Source organism: Ranitomeya variabilis, chromosome 2 (assembly GCF_051348905.1).
Source record: "Ranitomeya variabilis isolate aRanVar5 chromosome 2, aRanVar5.hap1, whole genome shotgun sequence".
Taxonomy (NCBI): Eukaryota; Metazoa; Chordata; class Amphibia; order Anura; family Dendrobatidae; genus Ranitomeya; species Ranitomeya variabilis.
In genome coordinates this window covers 868,281,152-868,307,405 of record NC_135233.1, presented here as the reverse complement: position 1 = coordinate 868,307,405, position 26,254 = coordinate 868,281,152, and the positions used below count along the sequence as shown (strand labels likewise).

At 40.3% G+C, this 26,254-nt stretch overlaps 1 protein-coding gene across 2 annotated transcripts in view; it reads right to left on the bottom strand.

Annotated features, from left to right (window-relative positions):
• The window catches only part of OSTN (osteocrin), a 60,782-nt gene extending 44,196 nt beyond the window's left edge, over nucleotides 1-16,586 (bottom strand). For both annotated transcript variants that reach the window (XM_077290307.1, XM_077290308.1), the window contains exon 1: nucleotides 16,489-16,586. The gene's annotated coding sequence lies outside the window, so the exon portion shown is untranslated. The remainder of the gene's footprint in view (nucleotides 1-16,488) is intronic.
• Nucleotides 16,587-26,254: the final 9,668 nt, after the last annotated feature.

Below are 26,254 nucleotides of genomic sequence, written 5' to 3'. Positions count from 1 at the left end.
ATGGGCTGCCGGAGGCTTCAGAAAAATGGCCCCTGGAGGCTGCAAGTGCCCAGATTGAAATCTCGGTGGCACTCTGCTTCAGGAAAATGGCCTCTGAAATTGCAATCTGTGCACATGCGGCCTCTGGCAGCCATTTTCCCGAAGCCTCTGGCCAACCACGGCTTCAGGAAGATGGATGCAGGGAAATCAGTGATGTTCTCGATTCTGCTCACCATGGACACTGAGCCGCGGCACCACCTCATTTCTGCCGCCGGCATCCTGAAGAAGGGACCCTGCTCCATGATCCGCAACATCGAACCATGGGACTTGCCCTACTTCTGCCACCGCTGGCATTCTGAGCATGGGACCTTGCTCCAGCTCTGCCTCAAAGCCGACACTGGACCCGCAGCATCACACCCCAGGACTGCAGCATTGCCCCACTTCTGCCGACACCAGCTTCCTGAGGAAGGGACCCTGCCTTCTGTGACCCCGCTGTACCACCGCTAGCCCTCAGGTAAGAAACCTTAAATTTGGACAATAAGATGGACCACCATCTTATAAAAATATTTTTCTGCTATTTTCCACTCTAAAATTTAGGATGCATCTTATGGCCTGGTGCGTCTTATAGTCCGGAAAATATGGTATATTTTAACCTCATCGGTACGCAGGACTTGTTTCCAAAGAGCATCAGGCTTGTTTACATGTTCTTTTGCATACTTCTGATGCTGAATTTTATGGTAAGGATGCAGAAGAGATTTTCCTCTGATGACTCTTCCATGAAGCCCATATTTGTGCAGGAGTCTCTGAACAGAACAACAATGTATTACAACACCAGAATCTTCTAACTCTTTCTGAAGGTCTTTTACAGTCAAGCGGAGGTTTTGATTTGCCTCTCTAGCAATTCTACGAGCAGCTCTCACTAAAATTCTGCTTGGCCTTCCAGACCTTATCTTGACCTCCACTATTCCTGTTATCTGCCATTTCGTATTTCACACTGTGGAAAGGGCAACTTCAAAATGCTTTGCTATCTTTATATATCCTTCTCCTGCTTTGTGGGCCTCCACCATTTTCATTTTCACAGTGCTAGGCATCTGCTTAGAAGAACCCATGAGTGCAGTTTTTTGGCACAAGGTTGGAGGAGGCTAAAGTTTAATAAAGCTGGCAAATTTCCATCACCTGGCTTTACCTAATGATGAACAAGCCATAACCCTAACAGGCGAATTATGTTCTGAAACCTTGGTCAAAGTTATCAGTGCACACACATACAGTATCTCCAATGTCCAAATTTTTGCTTCAATTTTCCTTTTTTTATTTTTTAAAATGTAAAAAATAACAATGTAATTTTCCTTTTCTTACCTAAAATGCAAAGTAAATATGTCATCTTTAACTTTAGCCCTTTAATAGATCATTTAATCAACTTGCTTAACTGTTTACAATAACATTCATTTTGACATGGGGTGCTCAAATTTTTACATGCCACTGTACTAAAGAAATTGGTGATGTATTCAATACTTTTTCACCTGCTGTATATTTACAGGTTTATCTCACAAAATTATAGTATCATCAAAATGACAAAAATAGCACAAAGTCTGCTAGTTACTTGTCCCATGGGTAGATTCTGTTAGGGAAGTACAAAACTGTACTATAAGACCAATATAGGTCTTATTTTTCTTCCAGGACATATCCGTTCACAGAATTGTACATGTGCTTAACATATAAGTATAAATCAATGCTGTAGCAAGCATATAGATATAGAAATAACATTGAAATTGAATAACAGACTGAAAGTTTGTCCAGATATTTTTTAACGTACAAGTGCTGCTCACAAATTTAGAATATCATGAAAAAGTTAATTTATTTCAATTCTTTAATACAAAAAGCGAAAAAAAATAAATAAATATATATATATATATATATATATATATATATATATATATATATATATATATATATATATATACACAGTACAGACCAAAAGTATGGACACACCTTCTCATTGAAAGATTTTTCTGTATTTTCATGACTATGAAAATTGTACATTCACACTGAAGGCATCAAAACTATGAATTAACACATGTGGAATTGTATACTTCACAAAAAAGTGTGAAACAACTGAAATTATGTCTTATGTTCTAGGTTCTTCAAAGTAGCTACCTTTTGCTTTGATGACTGCTTTGCACACTCTTGGCATTCTCTCGATGATCTTCAAGAGGTAGTCACCGGGAATGGTTTTCACTTCACAGGTGTGCCCTGTCAGGTTTAATAAGTGGGATTTCTTGCCTTATAAATGAGGTTGGGAGCATCAGTTGTGTTGTGCAGAAGTCTGGTGGATACACAGCTGATAGTCCTACTGAATAGTCTTTTAGAATTTGAATTATGGCAAGAAAAAAGCAGCTAAGTAAAGAAAAATGAGTGGCCATCATTACTTTAAGAAATGAAGGTCAGTCAGTCCGAAAAATTGGAAAACTTTGAAAGTGTCCCCAAGTGCTGTGGCAAAAACCATCAAGCGCTACAAAGAAACTGGCTCACATGAGGACCACCCCAGGAAAGGAAGACCAAGAGTCACCTCTGCTTCTGAGGATAAGTTTATCCGAGTCACCAGCCTCAGAAATCGCAGGTTAACAGCAGCTCAGATTAGAGACCAGGTCAATGCCACACAGAGTTCTAGCAGCAGACACATCTCTACAACAACTGTTAAGAGGAGCCTTTGTGCAGCAGGCCTTCATCGTAAAATAGCTGCTAGGAAACCACTGCTAAGTACAGGAAACAAGCAGAAGAGACTTGTTTGGGCTAAAGAACCCAAGGAATGAACATTAAACCAGTGGAAATCTGTGCTTTGGTCTGATGAGTTCAAATTTGAGATCTTTGGTTCCAACTACCGTGTCTTTGTGCGATGCAGAAAAGGTGAACGGATGGACTCTACACACGAGTATGAGAGAATGAAGGCTGCACTCACCAATCTTCTTATGCAGGTAAGTTTATTTTACGTTTTCTTCACGGCATCGGGGGTGAGTGTGTACAGGGAAATGTGCAAGCAGAACGACGGCCATTTCGCACCTGTCCGGCGCTTCAACGGGTTCAATGTGTGGGCGGACGTGACGCCTTAAGAAGTGCACGGTGAAGTGTCACTCCCCGCGGCCCCACTCCTCCCTCACACGGTACAAAGTATAAAAACAATTAAAAGCAATATTTGCAATAAGCAACCTTATGCATACGAACAATTAAAGGGTACATTAATTCACTGACATTATATTAATAATATATATCAAAAAAGAATTCCACTGACTTAGTCCCATTATCATATCCTCTTGCGGAGCTGACTATATCAAATATAGGGAAAGGAAATGTTACCGCAAGAACTGGGACATTGTACTATTTTACATCTGGTGACTATCATCAAATATTATGCTGGCTGAACATGATGTAACACCCGATCTAGTGAAACCAAGAACCATCTTGTACCTGTTATAGAAAGATAGACATATCCACCTTATCATTCAGGCCTGCGGGGCCCATAGCCCCTGTCCTCATGATCCATGTCGCTTCTCGTCTCAATAGCATATTATGATGATCACCACCTCGACTGGGGAATTTAACCTGTTCTATCCCAGCAAAAGTCATAGTATCAGGGTCACCATTATGTACCTCTCGTATATGGCTAATTAGCCGTGGTACTCCTTTCCCTGTCCTGATAGATCTATAATGTTCACTGAAGCGAATATAAAGGCATCTGATGGTTTTGCCTATATAAAATCTCCCATATTGGCATAGAACAATGTAAACAACATTTTTAATCTGACATGTAATAAGTTGTCCTACTTTATGTACAATCGGACCACATTGTAAAGTCTTACCCGTAATATGATGTCTGCAGTAAGTACAGTGCCCGCACCGGTAATTGCCTATGGGAGTATTGCGGTCTAGCCAGTGTCCACGTTTATTATCTGTAATCCGATTATGTACCAGAATATCTCTAATTCTGGTACTTCTCCTATTGGAGATCAAGGGACCTTTTGCAACCATCTCAGATAACTCTCTGTCACTATCTAGCAAATGCCAGTTGTTTCTAATTGCGGATCTAATCTGCTGGTCCATAGGACCATATTGAAAGCAGAATGTGAATCTTTTATCTGCAGGACCTGGCGTGCTGTTGATTCTATTCGTTGTCCCCTTCATTTTATCCTGAGCGCCCTGCCACATCTGTTTGGAGTACCCTCTGTTTTTTAATCTCTGTTCTAATTCCCCTAGTTGTCGGACTAACCCTTCCTGCGTATTATTGGCCCTCTTAGTTCTAACTATCTGTCCATATGGTAGTGCGCGTTTAGTATGATTGGGGTGATAGCTGTCAAAGTGCATGAGTGCATTAGTGGCTATTGTTTTCCGATACAGTGAGGTGTGGATCTCTCCATCTACTACATCTATGGCCACATCTAAAAAATCTAAATGTAACCCACCAAACACGGAAGTGAAAGCCATACCCATTGTGTTGTCATTTAGTTGGGTGACAAATTCTTCAAAGTCTTGTTGGGACCCGTCCCACATTACAAACATATCGTCGACGTAACGTAAATATAGCCTGATGTGTTTCATGAAGCTATTTCTAATCGAGTATAAGTATATCTCTTCAAAATGGCCCAGATATAGATTCGCTAACGTGCATGCTGCCGGAGTCCCCATTGCAGTGCCAACATTGGAACTTTCTGAGGCTTTAGCACCCGACATCTGAGGACCAGCTGTGGCTGATTAGTTCCCACGCTTACGTTTATACGGCACAGTGGTGCGGGTAATTGTCTTTTTTCTTGATTTACATAAAGGATGGACTCTACATGCCTGGTTCCCACCGTGCATGGAGGAGGAGGTGTGATGGTGTGGGGATGCTTTGCTGGTGACACTGTTGGGGATTTATTCAAACTTGAAGGCATACTGAACCAGTATGGCTACCATTAAATAATTCACACAAAACGCCAGTCTACAAAACACACGCAAAACGTCTACAGTGAAGAGACGACTCAGGGATGCTTGCCTTCAGGGCAGAGTGGCAAAAAAAAGCCATATGTGAGACTGGCTAATAAAAGGAAAAAAATGTATATCGTCAAAAGAACACAGACATTGGGCAGAGGAAAATTGGAAAAAAGTGTCATGCACAGACAAATCCATGTTTGAGGTGTTTGGATCACACAGAGGAACATTTTTGAGATGCAGAACAACTGAAAAGATGCTGGAAGAGAGCCTGACGCCATCTGTCAAGCATAGTGGAGGTAATGTGATGGTCTGGGGTTGCTTTGGTGGTGGTAAAGTGGGAGATTTGTACAAGGTAAAAGGGATTTTGAATAAAGAAGGCTATCACTCCATTTTGCAACGCCATGCCATACCCTGTGGACAGCGCTTGATTGGAGCCAATTTCATCCTACAACAGGACAATGACCCAAAGCACACCTCCAAATTATGCAAGAACTATTTAGGGAAGAAGCAGGCAGGTGGTATTCTATCTGTAATTGAGTGGCCAGCGCAGTCACCAGATCTCAACCCCATTGAACTGTTGTGGGAGCAGCTTGACTGTATGGTACTTGTGGGAGAGGCTTCTGGAAGCATGGGGTGAAATTTCTCCAGAGATTGCTGGCTGGGGATGTGTGCACTTTGTTAAGGTACTGTGTCTGGTGCTGTTCCAATTTTTTAACCTATATATATATGTATATTCAAATTGCCTCTTCTGAGAAAAAGAGGACTTAGCTCTCCCATTGTTCTCGGATTGTTGGCTTATATAAATCACTCTGCAGAACTCTCCCATTGTTCTCAGAATGTTGGTGTTATTTAAATCACTCAGTGGAACTCTCCCATTGTTCTCGGAATGTTGGCCTATTTAAATCACTCACTGGAACTCTCCCATTGTTCTCGGAATGTTGGCATTATTTAATATTCAAATTGCCTCTTCTGAGAAAAAGAGGACTTAAACTCTATAGGGCCACCTGTTGGAAGTAGCGATCCTACAAGTCACAATCAACCCTTTAACGAGTTGTGCAATATGACTTAGGATAAAAGCCAAATCAGTATCTCAATTCGCAGACACGGTGTTTCGGGCTGTTAAAGGGTTGATTGTGACTTGTAGGATTGCTACTTTCAACAGATGGCACTATAGAGTTTAAGTCCTCTTTTTCTCAGAAGAGGCAATTTGAATATTTAATTTCCCAGAGGAGCATTGCACGGCGAATAAGCCTCCTTACCTTGACAAGCCAGCTGGTATGTCACTCTCCATAAGGAGAAACATTACCCCTTAGACCCCTATATATATATATATATATATATACACATATATATATTTTCAGCACCAACAACAACAATTAGTGAGATAATAATAATTTTACTTCTATAGCGCCAACATATTCCGCAGCACTTTTATATATTAGAGGGGTCTTGTGCAGACAATAAAAGATATTACACCATAATAATGATCACATAAATCAACAGATACCAAGAGGAATGAGGGCCCTGCTCGCAGGCTTACAATCTATGAGGAGATAGGGGAGACACGAAAAGTGGATGGCAACAATTGCTTTCATTGTTCTAACCAGCCATAATGTAAGAAATCGGGTGTTCATATAATGTTGCATGAACCATGTGAGAACATGATATGAGGAACCTGGTTATGGTGAAAATTTTGAATGGGCAACACAGGAATAGTTAAATAGATGTGTTGAGGTGGTAGGCCAGTCTGAAGAAATGTGTTTTTAGGGCATCCTCAGTAATTAAATCAAATAATCATCCTCAATAATCAGAACCTCCCACTCCCGTCTCCAAGACTTCTCACGTGCTGCACCTATTCTTTGGAATGCACTACCCAGGATAATTTGATTAATCCCCAATTCCCCCATTGGGGATTAATCAAATTATCCTCGGTAGTGCATTCCAAAGAATTAACGCAGCATGTGAGAAGTCTTGGAGACGGGAGTGGGAGGTTCTGATTATTGAGGATGTTAACCTCAGGTCATTGGCAGAACGGAAGGCACAGGTAGGGTGGTAGACTGAGAAGAGGGAGGACATGTAGGGTGGTGCTGAACCTTGGAGCGTTTTGTGGGTGAGAGTGATACGTTTGTATTGAATTCTGGAGTGGATGGATAACCAGTGCAATGACTTGCACAAGGGAGAGGCATTGGCGTAATGGTAAGTGAGAAATATGATCCTGGCTGCAGCATTCAAGACAGATTGGAGAGGGGAGAGTTTGGTAAGAGGGAGACCAATTAATAGAGAGTTACAATAGTTCAGATGAGAATGATTAAGAGCAACATAAAGAGTTTTTGCAGAGTCGAAAGTAAGAATATAGCGGAATTGCATTTTTTTATCACTATTTTGCCCCACTTGGATTTTTTCCAACTTTTTCTTTATGTTATATGGTAAAATAGATCACGCTATTTAAAAGAAAAAAAGACCTTGTAAATCTATGTTAAAAAAAAACTAAAAAACTTATGGCTCTTGGAAGAATTGGAGGGGAGAAATGAAAGCACAAGAACACAAAAATCCTTAACTGCTTCCTGACCACCCACTGTAGATAAACGTCGACACTTGCAGGGCTTTGTGCAGTGCTGTTTTTCTACCATCGGCTGTCTCGCTGTGAGCAGGACCCCCAGGGACATGCAAGTGCTACAATCCCAGTGCAGAGTGATAACTGTGACATGTTACAATATAGGGACCTGCTTGGTTCCGGTCCCAATGATGTTAATCCTTTACTATCCTATAGATGCTGAGATTATGGCATTTAGAAGATAGTGAGAGGGAGAGTGCTCTTGCACTCACCTCTCTGAATCCCCCATGATGAGATATGATCACATCATGGAAGAGTAGAGGGTTGTCATTGCAGCCGGAGGTCACATAATGACGTATGCAGAGGCATCCGCATACATTGGCATGGCCTGCGTACCTAATGGTAAAGATAGGGTATGCATGCCGACATAGGCGGAGCTGACCAGAGGAGGTGCGGTGGTGGGTGGAGCTTCACAGAGGACATATGCAGCCCTCCACAGCACCTCCGTCCGCAAATGTGTCACCAGCCTTAGTCCCTGAGATCTGGGTCTTATTGACCTGGGACCTATGGATACATCCCGGCGATTTTGCGTGCACACACTCAGTGCCAGGATCAGTCCCTCACCGCTTCCAGCACTTTAACCCCCTAAATGATGCAATCAAACTCGATCGCAGCATTCCAGGAGCAGGCAGAGGGAAAACAGGCCCTCTGCCCTTAGATCAGAGACCCTGTGATCGTTGTCATGGTGACTCGATGTTGTAACGATTCTGCTGCATTCCCATGCTATACAAGTGATCAGCCTGCAAAAAATGAAAGTCTCATAGTGGGACATAGCAAAAAAGTTAAAGAACGTTAAAAAAATAAAAATAAAATCTAAATATGTTGTACCCATAAATAAATAGTTTTATGAAAAATAAACAAACAATAAAAGTACACATATTTGGTATCGCCGCATCCGGAATGGCCTGACCTATGAAACTGTCCCACTAGTTAACCTCTTTAGTGAACACCATAAAAAAAAGAGAACAGGGCAAAAAAGCAACACTATCATCATACTGCCAAGCAAAAGGTGGAATAAAATGCGATCAAAAAGACAAATAAAAATAAACATGGTACCGCCGATAACATCATTTTGTCTCGCAGAAAACAAGCGATTATACAGCTTCATTAGCGGAAAAATAAAAAGATTAGAGCTTTCAGAATAAAAATTATTTTTCTATAGTATGGTTATTGATGTGTGAAAGCGCCAAAACATAAAAGAAAAATCGAAATATCTTATCGCTGTAATAGTACTGATCCAAAGAATAAAGCTGCCTTATCACTTTTATCACACGTGGAACAGCATAAACTGAACCCCAGCCCGCCAAAAACAATTCCTGAATTGCTGGAATTTGTTCATTCTGCCTCCTAAAAATCGGAGTGAAAAGAGATCAAAAAATGTCATGTGTCTGAAAATGGTATCAATACAGACAGACTTGTCCCGCAAAATACAAGACCTCACATGACTCTGTGGGCCGAAATATGGAAAAATTATAGCTCTCAAAATATTGCAAAGCAAAAACTAGTTTTTGCAATAAAAATATTTTTTAGTGTGTGACAGCAACCAAACATAAAAACCCAACATAAATCTGTAATCTCACCATGTTAGGCATCGTGATTTTCCCGCTGCGCAGGATGGATCCTGGATCATGTCAGGTGCTGTGGTCTCCCATTTGGTCCCGGCCACTGCACTGCTGTTCAGCATGGACATCAGTCCCAGCATCTTGCTCTGGCTTGTGCCACATGTTTGTGGTCCTTCTCGCTCATTCTTAGGAACGGAGGCTTACCGGTTGCAGCGGTTACAACCAGGGCCTGTCCGAGGGTGAGTATATCCCTATTTTTTATTTTAATTCTTTATTTTACACATGAATATGGATCCCAGGGCCTGAAGGAGAGTTTCCTCTCCTTCAGACCCTGGGAACCATCCAGGATCACTTCCGATATTTGTGTCCCATTGACTTGTATTGGTATCGGGTATCGGTATCGGCGATATCCGATATTTTTCGGATATCGGCCGATACAATCTGATACCGATACTTTCAAATATCGGAAGGTATCGCTCAACACTAGTGGTATCACTTTAATCGTACTGACCCGAAGAATAAAGCTACCTTATCAATTTTAGTACAAGTGGAACGGCAATAAAAAGAACGGTGTAAAAAATAAATTAAACCAATTCTTCATCTGATGCTGTTTTGTTCTTTCTGCCTTCCGAAGATCGCATTAAGGCTCGGCTCACATTTATCCTGCTATCTGCGCTGAGCACTTACATCGGAGTTTCTATGTAAATCTCTAAAATATGTGATTCCGGTAGAACCCCCGGCAGAAGATTCCCTATAGTGAGGCAGATGGAGGCACTCTGGACAGTCTGACCTATTATCCGGCAGTGTCTGTCTTTTTAAGCGTGCATAAAAGCATAGTCTGCCATAGTTTTGTGCACTTTTGAAAAGGAGGACAGCACGGAACAGAGGCCAGATGGCGTCCAGAGTAACTCTGCTGCCTTATTATAGTAAATGGATGCTTCAGGGTTTCATCTGAAGTCAGAGATTTAGATGGAAACCCTGATGTAAGTGCTCAGTGTAAAGCGCAGGATAAATGTGATCCCAAATATTATGTAAAACGTCCCAATAAAATCTTCTAAAATCTTTTCCCAGGCTCGAGTTCATATGAGGACATCCAGCAGAGGGCGCATCACCACGACTCAAGGTAACTACAGGACATTCCCCTGTATTACATTCATTCACAATATTTTACAGACAGGAGCGACAGCATTAGCACAGCTCCTGGCTGTAAAATGATTTAACCCCTTCAGATGGGACAGACAGAACGACGGAAGGTATGGGATATTGTTGATTTTTTATTTTACCTTTTTTACAGGACGAGGGTCTTCAGGTGGATTACGAGTATAATAAAATATTACAACACCCTGTGTCTTTATTTCATTAAAATACTTTTTTATAATGTGTGTGTTTTATTAACCATTTCGTACTATTGGATTAATAATGGATAGGTGTCATAATTGACACCTCTCCATTATTAATCTGGCTTAATGTCACCTTACAATAGCAAGGTGACATTAACCCTTCATTACCCCATATCCCACCGCTACACGGGAGTGGGAAGAGAGTGGCCAAGTGCCAGAATAGGCGCATCTTCCAGATGTGCCTTTTCTGGGGTGGCTGGGGGCAGATGTTTTTAGCCAGGGGGGGCCAATAACCATGGACCCTCCCTAGGCTATTAATATCTGCCCTCAGTCACCGGCTTTACTCGTAAAACTCGCTAGTGTGATGCCGGCCTATAACAGAATTTTTTTTTTTTTACATAACCGAATACTGTGGATGAATTTGTAATGTAAACCCAGTGGAAAGATTGTTTTCAGCACAAGTATGGTATATCCAGAAACATGTAGATATATAAGTGTGTTGGCAGCACACTGTTGCAAAGTCAATATGAACATGTGTTTAGTGTGAACTCATACAAAACCCGGGTAGCGGGGGTAGGAGACAAATATGCCCAACAAAATAAATAAATTAAAGTGCAAGTGCTTGAAAGTGCATAGAGACCACTGCAACACCGGAGTCAAAGCAAAAAAGTTGTTAAAAGAAGTGCTGCCATTACCTGTGTCAAGCAGGGCTGATGTGAGCGCCATAACTCCCAGCAGCATTTAAAAAGCCAGCACTACTATCTGTACACATCTGCGGCCCCCCCAAAAAGAAGCGAAAGTGAAACTCACGTCGTGGTTTGTCCCCCCTTAGCGCCTTCATCTACAAAGCAACATTTTAGTTTACTCAGCCTAATGTTATACAAGTTTGAGAATCGCCTGAGGATTAAAAATACTCACTAATCCCCTACATGAATTCCTTGAGAAGTTTAGTTTACAAAATGGGATCACTTGTGCTGTTTTGGCATGTTAGGAGCTCTTCAAATGTGACATGGTAGCTGCAACCTATTCCAGCCAAAATAGCGCTTTTTCCCTTCCAAGCCCTGCCATGCACCCAAACAGTAGTTTCCCTCCACGTATGTGGTATCTGCATACTCAGGAGGAATTGCACAATAAAATTTGGGGATAATTTTTTTTTCTACCCTTGTGAAAATAAAAAACTTTGGGATAAAATAACATTTTTGTGGTAAAAATGTGTTTTTAATTTTCACGGCTCAACATTATAAAATTCTGTGAAGCCGCTGAGTGTTCAAGTTGCTTACCACACATCTAGATAAATTCCTTGAGGGGTCTTATTTCCAAAATGGGGTCATTTGTGGGGGGTTTCCACTATTTAGGCACATCAGGGGCTCTCTGTTGTGAATTATGTTGTGGGTTCTGCTCTTGGGCTCCCTCCGGTGGTTATAAGTGGTAGTGCTGCTGTTTGTCCTTCACAGCAGTCATCAGGTGCTTCCACTTTGGATGGGGCTATTTAGTCTGGCTTCACCCTTTAGGTAGTGCCAGTTGTCCATTGTTTTTCTGGAGGATTCACATCTCTGCTTGGTTTCCCCTGCTGGATTGTCCAAATCATCAAAGATAAGTCCTGGCTTTGTTTTTGCAGTCCACATGCGGTGGACTTTATAGTTCAGTGAATTGCTATGTTTTTTCTTGTCCAGCTTTGTCTGTGTAAGGATTTATTCAGCTAAGTTGGAAGCTCTGGAGTCGCAGAGTTACCCTCCATGCCTTTAGTTAGGTGTGGAGATTTTTGTATTCTCTGTGGTGGATTTTTGTAGTATTTTAATACTGACCGCACAGTACTCTGTCCTGTCTTTTCTTTCTAGGTAGCGTGGTCTCCTTTTGCTAAATTCTGTTTTCAGTCTGCGTTTGTAATTTCCCTCTCCTCTCACAGTCAATATTTGTGGGGGGCTGTCTTTCCTTTGGGGATTTTCTCTGAGGCAAGATAGTTTTCCTGTTTCTTTCTTTAGGGGTAATTAGTCCTCCGGCTGTGACGAGGTGTCGAGGGAGTGACAGGAACATCCCACGGCTACTTATAGTTGCGGTGTTAAGTTCAGGGTCTGCGGTCAGTATAGAGGCCACCTACTCCAGAGCTCGTCCATGCTGCTCCTAGGCCACCAGATCATAACAGCTCTCCAAACGTGGCATGGCATCCGCTTTCGATTCCAGCCAATTTCGCATTCCAAACTCAAATGGTGCTCCTTCTCTTCTGAGCCCTGCCATCCACCCAAACAGTAGTTTTCCACCACATACAGTATGTGGTATTGGTGTACTCAGGAGAAATTGCACAACAAATTTTATGTGCATTTTTTCCTGTTGCACTTGTGAAAATGAATAAATTGGGTCTAAAATAACATTTTTGTGGGAAAAAATGTAAACCTGAAGGGTGTTTGAACTTGGTTTTAAGCACCTTGCTGGGTGCAGTTTTTAGAATGGTGTCACTTTTGAATTTTTTCTGTCATATAGGTCCCTCAAAATGACTTCAAATGTGATGTGGTCAATAAAAAATTGGTTTTGTAAATTTTATGGAACTTTTAACCCTTTTAACTTCATAACAAAAAAAAGTGTTTCAAAAATTGTGCTGATGTAAAGTAGACATGTGGTAAATGTTATGTATGATCTATTTTGTGTGACATAATAACTCTCTGGTTTAAGGACATAAAAATAAAATTTTGAAAATTGAAAAATGTTCTACAAATTTTACCACTATCATGAATTATTATATGTCCTGAAAGAACACTCTCAGAGTCACTGGGATACGTTGAAGCGTTCCAGAGTTATTACCTCATAAACTGACTCTGGTCAGAATTGAAGAGATTAGCTTGGTCAGGCTCTAGTGCGAAAGTGTTAATTTTAGCTTAAAGTTTTTTCCACTAGAGATGATTTAATGCAAGTCTTGAGTCTTTTACTCTTGTCTAGTGTTGAGCGATACCGTCCGATACTTGAAAGTATCGGTATCGGATAGTATCGGCCGATACCCGAAAAGTATCGGATATCGCCGATACCGATACCCGATACCAATACAAGTCAATGGGACACCAAGTATCGGAAGGTATCCTGATGGTTCCCAGGGTCTAAAAGAGAGGAAACTCCCCTTCAGGCCCTGGGATCCATATTAATGTGTAAAATAAAGAATACAAATTAAAAATATTGATTTACTCACCCTCTGTCGCGCCCTGGTTGTAACCGCCAGCCTCCGTTCATAAGAATGAGCGCTTGAAAGTCCTTAGATGACGTCGCAGCCTGTGATTGGTCGCGGAGCAGTCACGTGACCGCTCACGCGACCAATCACAGGCCGCGACGTCATCTAAGGACTTTCAAGCGCTCATTCTTAGGAACGGAAGCTGGCGGTTACATCGGTAAGGTCCAGGCTGCGTCGGAGAGGTGAGTATATCAATATTTTTTATTTTTATTCTTTATTTTACACATTAATATCGATCCCGATACCGATTCCCGATATCACAAAAGTATCGGATCTCGGTATCGGAATTCCGATACAGCAAATATCGGCCGATACCCGATACTTGCGGTATCGGAATGCTCAACACTACTCTTGTCCCATTAACGTTAATGTATACACAGTGACATAAATTTGGATTTCTGGCATAATTAAATTCCAATTTTGAAATTTTTTTTGCATATACATTAACATAATTTTGTTTTTCCTACAATATAAAAAAACATTCTACCTCAAATCTTTGAAAAATAAAATGTCATAATGTTTTGCAAATACATTTTTCATAAATTTAAATATCTTGAAGTTTTTAAAGTTAATTATTTCTTAAAATGTGAACTTGTATTCAGATAATTTGTAGTAAACCAGTTGTATGTCATATTTACGGTATTTCAAAATCAAGAATGTGGCTAGCATGCTTTGGTCACTTCTGCAAGAACATATGTGCTGCAGTTTTTCTGTCAAAATGAAAGTTCACATATGTTAAAGCCTAGTTATGTTCTACAAGCAATAATGCATTACGCGAGAGATTTTTCAAAAGATGTGTTAAATTCAGATATATTGGTTGTGGATTATTTCCAAGACAAATCAAGTTAAAATCATCACTAAATCGTCAGAGATTTTAATGTGGAGTTTCCTCTGCAATTACAGTTGCATTTGCATATACGGAATACAAGGGTTAGGTTTGTGCAAATTGCCCTATTATTGGTGTGAGTGCAATCCAAGAAAACATTCGATCGCACTCGGACCAATGTTATACTGTGGGGCCATGCACATTTGTTTTTTTCCTTGGATAGAGCTGGTCTGACAGCTGCAGGGCTGCAACATGCACGAGTTTGATCCGATATTGGAGTGCACTCAGCTGTGCAAGTCAATCTGTCAGTGGAACAAATCGGACTGCACTTGGATGACATCTGAGTGCAGTCCGATTTCCACGGAGAATGGAGACTTTTTTTTTTTCATCTACACCTCATCTGAGAGAATCCGATCATACTGTGATCAAACTCTGATAGTCTCTCGGATGAGAAAATATATGCTCGTATCACCCTTGCCTAAGCCAAAGCAATAGCACAAGTAAAAGATTTTTATTCATGGATTCAACTGTAGATTTCTCTTTCCCATTTTAACAATCCAAAACAGAATTTACAGGATACATATTAAAAAAGCTGCTGTAGATTCTACATGTGTACGTCCACAGATAAAATCCACAGCATGTCTGCCAGATATGAATGGAGCCTAAAAGAAAGTCAGTTACCTATAGCAGCTGATCAGATCACAGCGCTCATTTTTAAATGCTCTCTGTAAAATGAAAGCAGCATCTTGACTGATTGCCGTGGAAAGCTATTTCTCTTCCCCATGCACATGGTTTGACAAATCTCCCATTGCACATTTAGAGGCAGCACAATAAAGAATTGTAATAGCAAAAAATAGATTCATAAATGACCCCTGTTGTTGATAAATAATGGTAATTATACCCCAATAACATTTTTGATCATCACTAGAAATGTTAAATAAAAATTATTATTATTAAAAATATAATAATATTTTTTAAAAATATATTACTACTACTACTACTACTACTAATAATAATAATCATAATGATAATAATAATTTGGTTATTAGACATACAATACATAAGTATGACAAAATTAAGTGAGATGGTAATGTTAATACTGTATTTTTAATATGCCGACATTTAAATATTATACTAAATGCATCTGCTAATTTCCCTTTAGACATGTATTGTTTTCAAGGTATTTAATAAAACTATGCATTCAGTGTGCCATACAATGTTGGAGTGAATCTACGATTAAAAATACAATCATTCTAACAACATTATTTACTTTCATCTTAATTTATTTTGTATTAAATGTGTAGAATATATAAAATTGGAGGATGGAGTCATTGATTTGTTGCGTTCCTCATAAACTATCGATATTTTGTTAGCTTTATTTAATATCTCTGTTCCCAAGATAGAAATACCGGATATATTATATATTTGTGCATTTTTCTCTGTGTACTATGTATCTAGAATATGTGTCCTATTAAGATTGATTTAAAAAATGGGAATAAATATTGCAAGCATGGGAATAAATACTACCAGTAGCTAACAAACGTAGATTTATACCTAAATGCCATAGCCTGCTCTTTCTAGGAATCTAGAATAAGCAAAGCAAAACATTTTTTTCCAAGCAACATACATCAAATACAAATATACCGTAATATGCTACAGTATGCTTTTTAATATTTAGCATTCATTTCTTTCATGATTTTCAAACTAAATATATTATGTCATATAAATGTAGTGTAATTAGATTATTTATCATGTTTATTCATTTCATTTATTTATATGTTTTGCTCATGTATATCAGAATAGCCATGATAATTTAACTAGTCAATAATGGATGGTAATAAACATATAGAGTGAGTTAAGCTCTATTTTTTTAAAATTCATTTTTATTATGATAATATAATTTATAAAGATAAGAAAAGTCAGGCATTTGGCAGGCATGTCATAAAGAACATAAGCTCATGCGGCATATTGCTAATCCCTCTTCTGCTTACCTTGAATGGAATTCAACTGATTGAAAGTTTATGTCTGTTCAGTGTGTTTCTGTCTCCTCCTCCTCCTGTCTAATCCTTGCTTCTTGAGCTTGTTCTCCGAGAGATTTTATAGACCCTGCTCCAGCCTCCGCACTCCAATCCCTGCCTAAGTTTCTCTTACATCATTTTTTTAGAGATTTTCCACTGATCTTTATTTTAAGACTGTACTTCCTTTGTGTAACTCACTATCCTCTTTACCTTTGTTGGTGTTTAATTACAGGACGTAGTTGACAAATTTTTTAAAAAAGGAAAGTGAATACAGTAATGTGCTGAATGCATCATCATGAATCAAAAAATTAGATAGCTTGGTAGAAAGATAGATAAAGTATTAGGCATTACTTGTGCCTTTGTTCACCCTTATGTTAGATGTCAATGTTGGCCCAACTAGATAAGGGTTTCAACAAATGTGTTCCCGGGCAGCATGGTGGCTCAGTGGTTAGCACTGCAGCCTTGCAACACTGGGCTCCTCGGCTCAAATCCCACCAAGGACAACATCTGCAAGGAGTTTGCATTTTCTCCCTGTGTTTGCGTGTTTCCTCTAGGTACATCAGTTTCCTCCCACTCTCCAAAGACACACTGATAGGGAGTTTTTATTGTGAGCCCCAATGGGGACACTGCCAATAATGTCTGTAAAGCGCTGCAAAATTAATAGCGCTATATAAGTGAATATAATAAATAAGTTCTCATCGCTTACTCTTTCTGTCCATAAAAACCAAAACAATTGAGTATTGTATGCAGGATGATGAAAGAGAAGGTTGCAAATATGAAGATTTGAGAATAATCTTTTAATATTTGCAACCTTATAGCCTTAATCATTGTTGCTACTGATTAGGTTCCTACCATTGTAGCTATAGTTTTGTCTGTACACTGGTGACTTCGTCTAGTTCTTAAGTCCTAAATGGGACACTTATTACTGCCAATGCCTTAGAATTTGTCACACAATCTCTCTATACCATGTTGTCAAATCATGATATATTGTGATACACGAGAACTAGAATTTAAAGCGAACCTGTCACCAGGCTTGGCCAATATAGGATACCGCATTTCATGGCTTATCTACAGCATTCTATAATGCCCCCGATCCGACCTGAAAGATAAGAAAAATAAGTTTTATTATACTCACCCAGGGGTGATCAGGTCCGATGGGTGTCGCAGGTCTGGGTCTGGCACCTCCCATCATCTTATGGTCGCCGCCCTCCTGCTTGCTTCATGGCTCCCCAGCATTTGCTCCTGAGCAGGCATACTTATCTGCCCTGTTGAGGGCAGAGGAAAGTACTGCAGTGTGCAGGCACCTGGAAAGGTCAGAGAGGCCTAGCGCCTCCCCAATGAGTATAATAAAACTTATTTTTCTTGCCTTTCAGGTCAGATTGGGAGCTTATCTACAGCATTATTAAATGCTGTAGATAAGCCCTGACAGGCGATGGCCTTATCTTATATCAGCCATACCTGGTGACAGGTTCCCTTTAAAGACACTGGTCTAGAAGTTCAATGTCCTTATGGTAAGAGTGAATTAGTCTGGAAAAGGTTTTTACACTGTAATTACAGGTTAAAAAATCAGAATAGTCTGTTCAATCTGAGAACAGATTCATATAACATAAATCCAGACAGCACATCTTCTACTGAGTACTCGTAGGGTTTGGATGTAGGATGAGGGAGAACTGCCTACTGATCATCCAAGTATCCAAATATACAGAAACAGCACTCCAGTATCTTACAGGTTTGTCTCAAGTGTAGGATTATGTTACAGCCACAGAGGACAACACTTTGATGCCTCCTCACAAAGAGCCTCATGATTCTTTGCCTTAGGGCTCCTACTCACTGGCGAGCAACTCGGATAAGTCTCGCATGTTTAAAACCCGGCTTTGCACCCGGCACTCAGATCGGAGCGTGCGGCCGCATAGGAATACATGCAGCCACACACTCCGCTCCTCTGTGCCAGGTGCAGTGCCGGGGTAGTGCGAGACTCATCCGAGTCTTGTGCAAGTGAGTAGGAGCCCTAATAAAGGATCACTGACCTTAAACATTGCTTATAAGTAATATGATTTACACACACGGTATTTTTTTTATCTTTATTTCTTTTTTTAAAAAAACCCTGTATTTTAGGCAGATCTGTAAGACTCTGGAATGCTATTCAATTTCTAAATATAGTATGAGAAAAACACGAGGTACAGGAATAATATTTACAATTTTCCACATGAGAAATCACTTTTCAGTGTATCACCCTTCAAAAAAACTGCCTCCACTGCAACATACCAGATTGCTGATCAGTACACTATCAAATCAATCCGTGCTTGCCCAGACTGCTTAATGTAACCAAGAAGAGAAGCAGAGTCAATGTTTATTATATATCAGCCAAATTACAGGTAAGTAGGGTCAGCTTCATTCTAATATAGATATGATAAATCCCTAAAGACCAAAATCAGATTCAATGCTCATCTGTACAGCATGAGGATACATTAAAGGGAACCTGTCAGCAGGATTGTTCACCGTAACCTACAGACAGTGTCAGGTCGGCGCCGTTATACTGACTAAAATGATACCTTGGTTGATGAAATCTGTTTTGTGGTTGTTGTTTAATCTTTATTTTCAGTTTTGAGTTAATGATATGCTCGTGCTTTGGGGCGGCCGGGTGGGGGGTCTTTACATGGTGCTCTGCTTAGCTACTCATACTGATGGCTTATGACAGGTCACTGATCCCTCAGTGTCATGCCCCCTATTTTACATACTGGATATAATATGTTTAAAAAAAAAATTCACCCACAGCAGGCAGGCAGCGGCATCTGTGCTGTAGGATGATTGCATCTAAAATGTCCATTTAATTATATTATTTGGTGAAAGAAATGTATTGAGAAAAAAAAAATTCTCTCTCAAAATGGCACCGGCCGTGCCTGCATAGTAGGAGATCCGATAGATGCTACTGTGCAAGCGCCGCCATCTTTGTGGAGACAATTTTCTTCCCTCTAACAAAATGGCGCTTGCGGCACCTGCGCAGTAGGATCAATCAGATCCAAAAAAGGAAAAACCCTCAAAAAATTGCTAGTGGCCAAAACTGTTGGAAAAAGGGTCAGGAAATTATTGAAAAAAACGTACACAAAATACTCTTCAGGAAAAGAAAGAATGGAGTTTCCTGAAGCAGTTTCTGCTTGAAAAACTAAGTTTAAAATGCGTCATGTGCACTTACCCTGATAGGGACAAAAATAAAGTGTTTTAATGGCAACATGAGAATGCACCCTAACTGCCAAATGACATTGGAATATTATTTTCTACAATTGAATTACCAAGTCTTGTTACATATTCTCAGCCTTGAATCATTCCAGACCGGGATCCTTTGTTTCACCAGGGCTCCATCTCTTTAATATGCAGGTAACATGGAATGCTTGTATGATGTAATTAAAATGTACATGCCGAGCCAATTTGTTTTCTGTATTATAGTGTCCCCTAAACTACATATCCCAGGGGCTGTGCCAATGCGCATGCTGTACCTCATCCTCTAATTACTCTTATTTTACTAGATAGAATTAAAGAAAAAGGTGAGGAACAGGCTGTTTAAAAAGAAAATTGCCTTTGTTCTACCTGACACAAACAGCTGCAACAACGTCCAGTGCCTAGTGGTGAATAAAGCCCTGTGAGGAGTAAGGACAACCTCTCCTTCAGCCTTCATTAGAACGTGAGGTGCACGCTGCCATCCTAATATTTGTATTTATAGATATTCAAATTGTCTTATCAGTATCGAAAAACATCCTTATTGCATATTTTGCCTTCATCAACCCAAAGGCACATTCCAGAAGTTTCATGCTGCGCTAAGCATGGGAAGCATGAAATATCAACAGGCTACCTTATTAGAGTGATCTGTACTAGGCCGGGGTCACACTTGCGAGTGCAATGCGAGAAACTCGCGCGAGTCTCTCGTCTCAGTACCCGGCACTCGGGACCGCAGTGTGCGGCTACATGTATTTCTATGCAGCTGAGCGCTCTGGTCCTGAGTGTGACCCCAGCCTTAGTGTGAAACTGCAGGATCTCAGTGATTACACAGGTAAAGATAAAGTCAAACATGTTACTTTGCCTGGCCCAGCTTTATTCTCCATGTGCAATCTGACAATGAAGAAAGGTCAGGTGGGAAAATGTTTTTATCTGAAAAGGAAAAAAATATATCATTTTAATAGGTTTATAATATTTTCTACACTTTTCTAATGGTGGTCTAGTGCTAGAAAATGGTAGTTATTAGAGATAACAAAAGACGATTTTTTGAAATTCGAATTTGCAAGATTCCGATATTTTTTAAATTAGATTTACCAGAAATTGCAAGTATGCTATTTACCATGAACAGATGTCTATAACACTCTGAAACCTTCTAGGACTGTATCCATCCCATATCAATCTCTAATGCAAACAGTCTTGGTAATGAGACCTCACCATAGAAAAGAATAGTAATCTGGTACTAACCAACAGTCCAGTCAGTAACATACAGAGTAACATAGTAACATAGTTATTAAGGTTGAAGGAAGACTTTAAGTCCATCTAGTCCAACCCATAGCCTAACCTAACATGCCCTAACATGTTGATCCAAAGGAAGGCAAAAAACCCATGTGGCAAACAGTTAGCTCCACATTGGGGGAAAAAATTCCCTCCCGACTCCACATACGGCAATCAGACTAGTTCCCTGGATCAAATCCCTATCAAGGAAACTAGTGTTTATAACCTGTAACATTATACTTTTCAAGAAACGTATCCAGTCCCCTCTTAAGTTTTAGAAATGAATCACTCCTTACAACATCATACGGCAGAGAGTTCCATAATCTCACTGCTCTTACAGTAAAGAACCCGTGTCTGTTATTATGCTTAAACCTTTTTTCCTCCAGACGTAGAGGATGCCCCCTTGTCCCTGTCTGAGGTCTACAAGTAAAAAGATCATTAGAAAGGTCTTTGTACTGTCCCCTCATATATTTATACATTAAAATAAGATCACCCCTTAGCCTTCGTTTTTCCAAATAAAATAGCCCCAAGCGTAATAATCTATCTTGGTATTGCAGACCCCCCAGTCCTCTAATAACCTTGGTCGCTCTTCTCCGCACCCGCTCTAGTTCAGCTATGTCTTTCTTATACACCGGAGACCAGAACTATACACAGTATTCTAAGTGTGGTCGAACTTGTGACTTGTATAGAGGTAAAATTATGTTCTCCTCATGAGCATCTATGCCTCTTTTAATGCATCCCATTATTTTATTTGCCTTTGTTGCAGCTGCCTGACACTGGCCACTAAATGTGAGTTTGTCATCCACCCATACACCCAGATCTTTTTCATTGACGGTTTTGCCCAGTGTGTTACAATTAGGCACATAATCATATATCTTATTTGCTCTACCCAAGTGCATGACCTTACATTTATCCCCATTAAAGCTAATTTGTTATTTATCAGCCCAAGCTTCTAGTTTACAGAAATCCTCCTGTAATATAACATTTTCCTCCTCTGTATTGATTACCCTGCAGAGTTTAGTGTCATCTGCAAATATTGAAATTCTGCTCTGTATGCCCCCTACAAGGTCATTAATAAATATGTTAAAAAGAAGAGGGCCCAATACTGACCCCTGTGGTACCTTACTGCTAACCGCGACCCAGAGTGTGCTCCATTAATAACCACCCTTTGTTTCCTATCCCCGAGCCAGCACTTAACCCACTTACACATATTTTCCCCTATCCCCATTATTGTCATTTTATGTATCAACTTTTGTGTGGCACCATATCAAAAGCTTTTGAAAAGTCCATATACACTACGTCCACTGGGTTCCATTGGTCCAGTCCGGAACTTACCTCTTCATAAAAATTGATCAGATTAGTCTGACAGGAAAGGTCCCTAGTAAACCCATGCTGATATTGGGTCATGAGGTTATTCCTCTTCAGATACTCCAGTATAGCATCCCTTAGAATGCCCTCCAGGATTTATCCACAGTAGAGGTTAAGCTTACTGGCCTATAATTTCCGAGTTCAGTTTTTGTCCCCTTTTGAATATTGGCACCACACTTGCTATACGCCAGTCCTGTGGTACAGACCCTGTTATTATGGACTCTTGAAAGATTAAAAATAAATGGTCTATCAATGACTGTACTTAATTCCTGCAGTACTCGGGGGTGTATCCTATCCGGGCCCGGAGATTTGTCAATTACAGTAACAGAACACTAACAGACTTATTACATTTTTTAAAATAAAAAATCATCAAAAAATTATCCATCTTTGTCACTTGTGATCTGGTAGTTTTGTGCAGAACACTGACCTACTGTGACTGATGTAAGTGGTTTATCATATAGTCCACAATTCCCTCTGCTTCCCCCCCAATGAATACTCTTGCATAACGAAAAAGGGGCTAGTTGGTATCTGCATTTGTGGTACTACTAACTGAATGACTGATGGCAGTGATAGTGGTGCTTCAGCTGCTAATATAATCTTAGGCTACTTTCACACTAGCGTTAACTGCATTACGTCGCAAAACGTCTTTTTTTCCGAAAAAACGGATGCGTCAAAAAAGTGAAAAACGGTGACAAACGTATGCCACGCATCCAGCATTTCAACGGATACGTCGCAAATCCGCTAAACGTTTCCATCGAAAATACTGGATGCGTTGCATACGTTGCATCCGTTTTTACCATCCGTTGCATCCGTTTTTCCGACGGATCCGTTTTTAAAATGGGAGGCTCCCAAATTTGACTACTGGAAAATATGGAAAACTATATAGTTACTGTTTTTACAGCCCATCTTTGAGGGTTTTAGTTTTGTGGCAGCGATGGAAGGTGTTCTTGTGAGGATTGCTAGTTTGGTTACCGACGTTATCTTTGAGACGAATCGCCTGGATATCATAGTGCGGGAGAAGGAGGTGGCAGCGGAAAGGCGTCGGATGCTTCTGCAGCAACGGAGACGGAGACGACTGTGGATTCATCCGATTAATGAACTACGGATGACCCGGGGTGTCCAGTCCACTCTGTACCTGGAGTTGCGGCACAATCCACACAAATTCTACAATTACGTGCGGATGAGGATGGAACATTTCGACTTTTTGCTTCAAAAACTGGAGGATGTCATCCGAAGGCAGGACACAAGGATGAGGCTTGCCATCACACCGGCGGAGCGGCTGATGGTGACCCTGCGGTAAGCCTCTTTTTTTTATTTCATTGCTGATATTGAATGTTATATTACATGCTGCAGACAATACTGCGCTGACATATTGCGCACTATTTTCTGCAGCATGTAATTTTGGTTTTCTTTGCGGCCATTCCACTGCTTTTTTTAAATGTCATTAAATGTCATTGCTGATATTGAATGTTATATAGCAGACTGCAGAAAATACTGCGCTGAAATATTGCGTTGCATTTTCTGCATTTTTTTTTTGGGGGGGGGTGGTTGGTTGACATGCAACTGCTTGTTTTTCTGTCATTGGTAATTTTTTATGTTATATTACATGCTGCAGACAACACTGCGCTGACATACTGCGCACTATTTTCTGCAGCATGGCTGGCTCCTGTGGCTGGCTCCTGTGGCTGGCTCCTGTGGCAGGCTGGGGTCTTGTGGCTGGGGTCTTGTGGCTGGCTGGGGTCTTGTGGCTGGCTGGGGTCTTGTTTGCAGGCTTCTTCTCTTCTCTGGGTCTTGCAGGCATATGTGGGGTTGAAGGCCCAGGCCAGGTTTATATAGATTTGAGGGTGTCTGGCCAATTGGCAACCAAATCCTGCTTCTGAGCATGCTCAGTTTAAAAAAACGTATTGCAGCGCTGTATTGCGTCGTACGACGTGTCCCGACGCATCCGTCGCTCATAGGCTTTCATTGTAGCCAACGACGTATGCCGCTGGATACGTCGCGACACGTTTTTTAGGCGGAGACAAAAAAACGTTACAATCAACGTTTTTTGCCGCCGACGTGTCGCCAAATTTCGACGCATACGTCGTAAGACGGACACGACGTATGCCAATATGTCGCAATACGTCGCCAATACAAGTCTATGGGGATGCGTTTTTTATGAAAAAAGACGTTTTGCGACGTAATGCAGTTAACGCTAGTGTGAAAGTAGCCTAAGCTGTGGTATTTTTTTTGTTATTTAACACCATACCGTCCATACATTTTGTACAACACTATAATTAATATTTGTCATTTTTTTAATTCCAATTGTTCAATCCTTTCCATAAAGGATATAATAAAAAACAAAAGGTAAGTAGGTATATGTACATACAAGCTCGATGCAGTGTAGGTGGCACATGTACAGTTGTCAAATTGGACTAATAAAACAGGTGTGGAAAAACATGCACTGTTAAATGTCCATATTTTTTTCAAAAATGTTTCACCATTTTTGCAACAAAATGCAACCCCCTTCTTAAATAGAATAATAAGAAATGTGAGGTGAATTTACATTCCATAAGTTTGCACCTGCACTTTGCACTGTATTACTATGACATGTACTGTACAAATGTAAAATTTGACTAGTAAAACAGATGGGCAAAAATACTTAATAACTGTTTGAAATAGTCTAGATTTTGGAGAGTTTATTTTAGAATTTTTAAATTATTCATCCTTTACAAAAACAATTGCACAAACAGTGCAAAAACTCAGTGCAGTCGCTTGACAAGCAAAACGCACCATGTGACACTGATTTCAGATATATATATATTTTTCTGGATTGACTACTGCACTGCCTTGCTGCTGCTTTCTAATGTATAAAGAGGATTTGTCAGTAGGATTTCAACCCCTAAATAATCTATATCTGTATGTAGCTATTTCAGAGATAAGTACAGCAATGGCCAGTCTATTCACCTGTTACTGAGAAATCAGCTTTTAAATTGATATGCTGCTTCTATGCTCTTCAGGCAAATGAGCCATCAGACAAACAGAAGGAGGTGGCGCTAAGTGAAGAATAGAGCTGGAGTGATAGAAGCTTCAGGTATACATTCTCATTTGCATATTAACACTATATATACATATATACACTGATTTCTTAGTAATGGAGGAATGGCCATGTAAATGTATTGCTTGACTTGTCTTTGAAAGAGCTACTGTACATGCACATATAAATACAATTGTTTGGTGGGAAATCTTGCTGAGAGTCCTCCTTTAAGGCTATATTCAGATGTGTTTTGCTATACATTTATCAGTAAGCAAAACCTGCTTTCCTGGCAAGTAAACAAGCTGCTTACAAAAGGAATGTTTTGCTGCATTGCTGCACTGGTAAAACATTTCGAGCATTTTACTGCACACATTGAATGACCTGAGTTTCCGTAGAAAGTACAGTCTGCTCATTCCCTTTTTGTAAACCTTCCCTGTATGATACCTCCAATCAAGCTTGCCGTCAAGGTGAACCCCCAAATATTTGTAGCTCTCAACCATCTCCACCTCTTGGCCAGCAATAGTGATTGGTAAGTAATCATCCTTTTTCCTTCTATAACTCACCACCATCTCCTTGGTTTTGTTCACATTTAGTTCTAGACAGTTAGTCTGGCACCAATACACAAAGTCAGAAACCACCCTTCTATATTCCTCCTCCTTCGGTCCCACACAATGCCCCCTACAATCACTGAGCCATATGAGAATTTTTGGAGGTGACAGAGATCTGATTTATGCTGAAAGTCAGCTGTATACAATGTCAAGAGGAAGGGTGGCAACACTGTACCCTGAGGGGCTCCAACACTGCTCTGTACACTGCCAGATACCACCTCCCCCATTCTTACAAACTGCAGCCTGTCCATCAGGTAGTTGC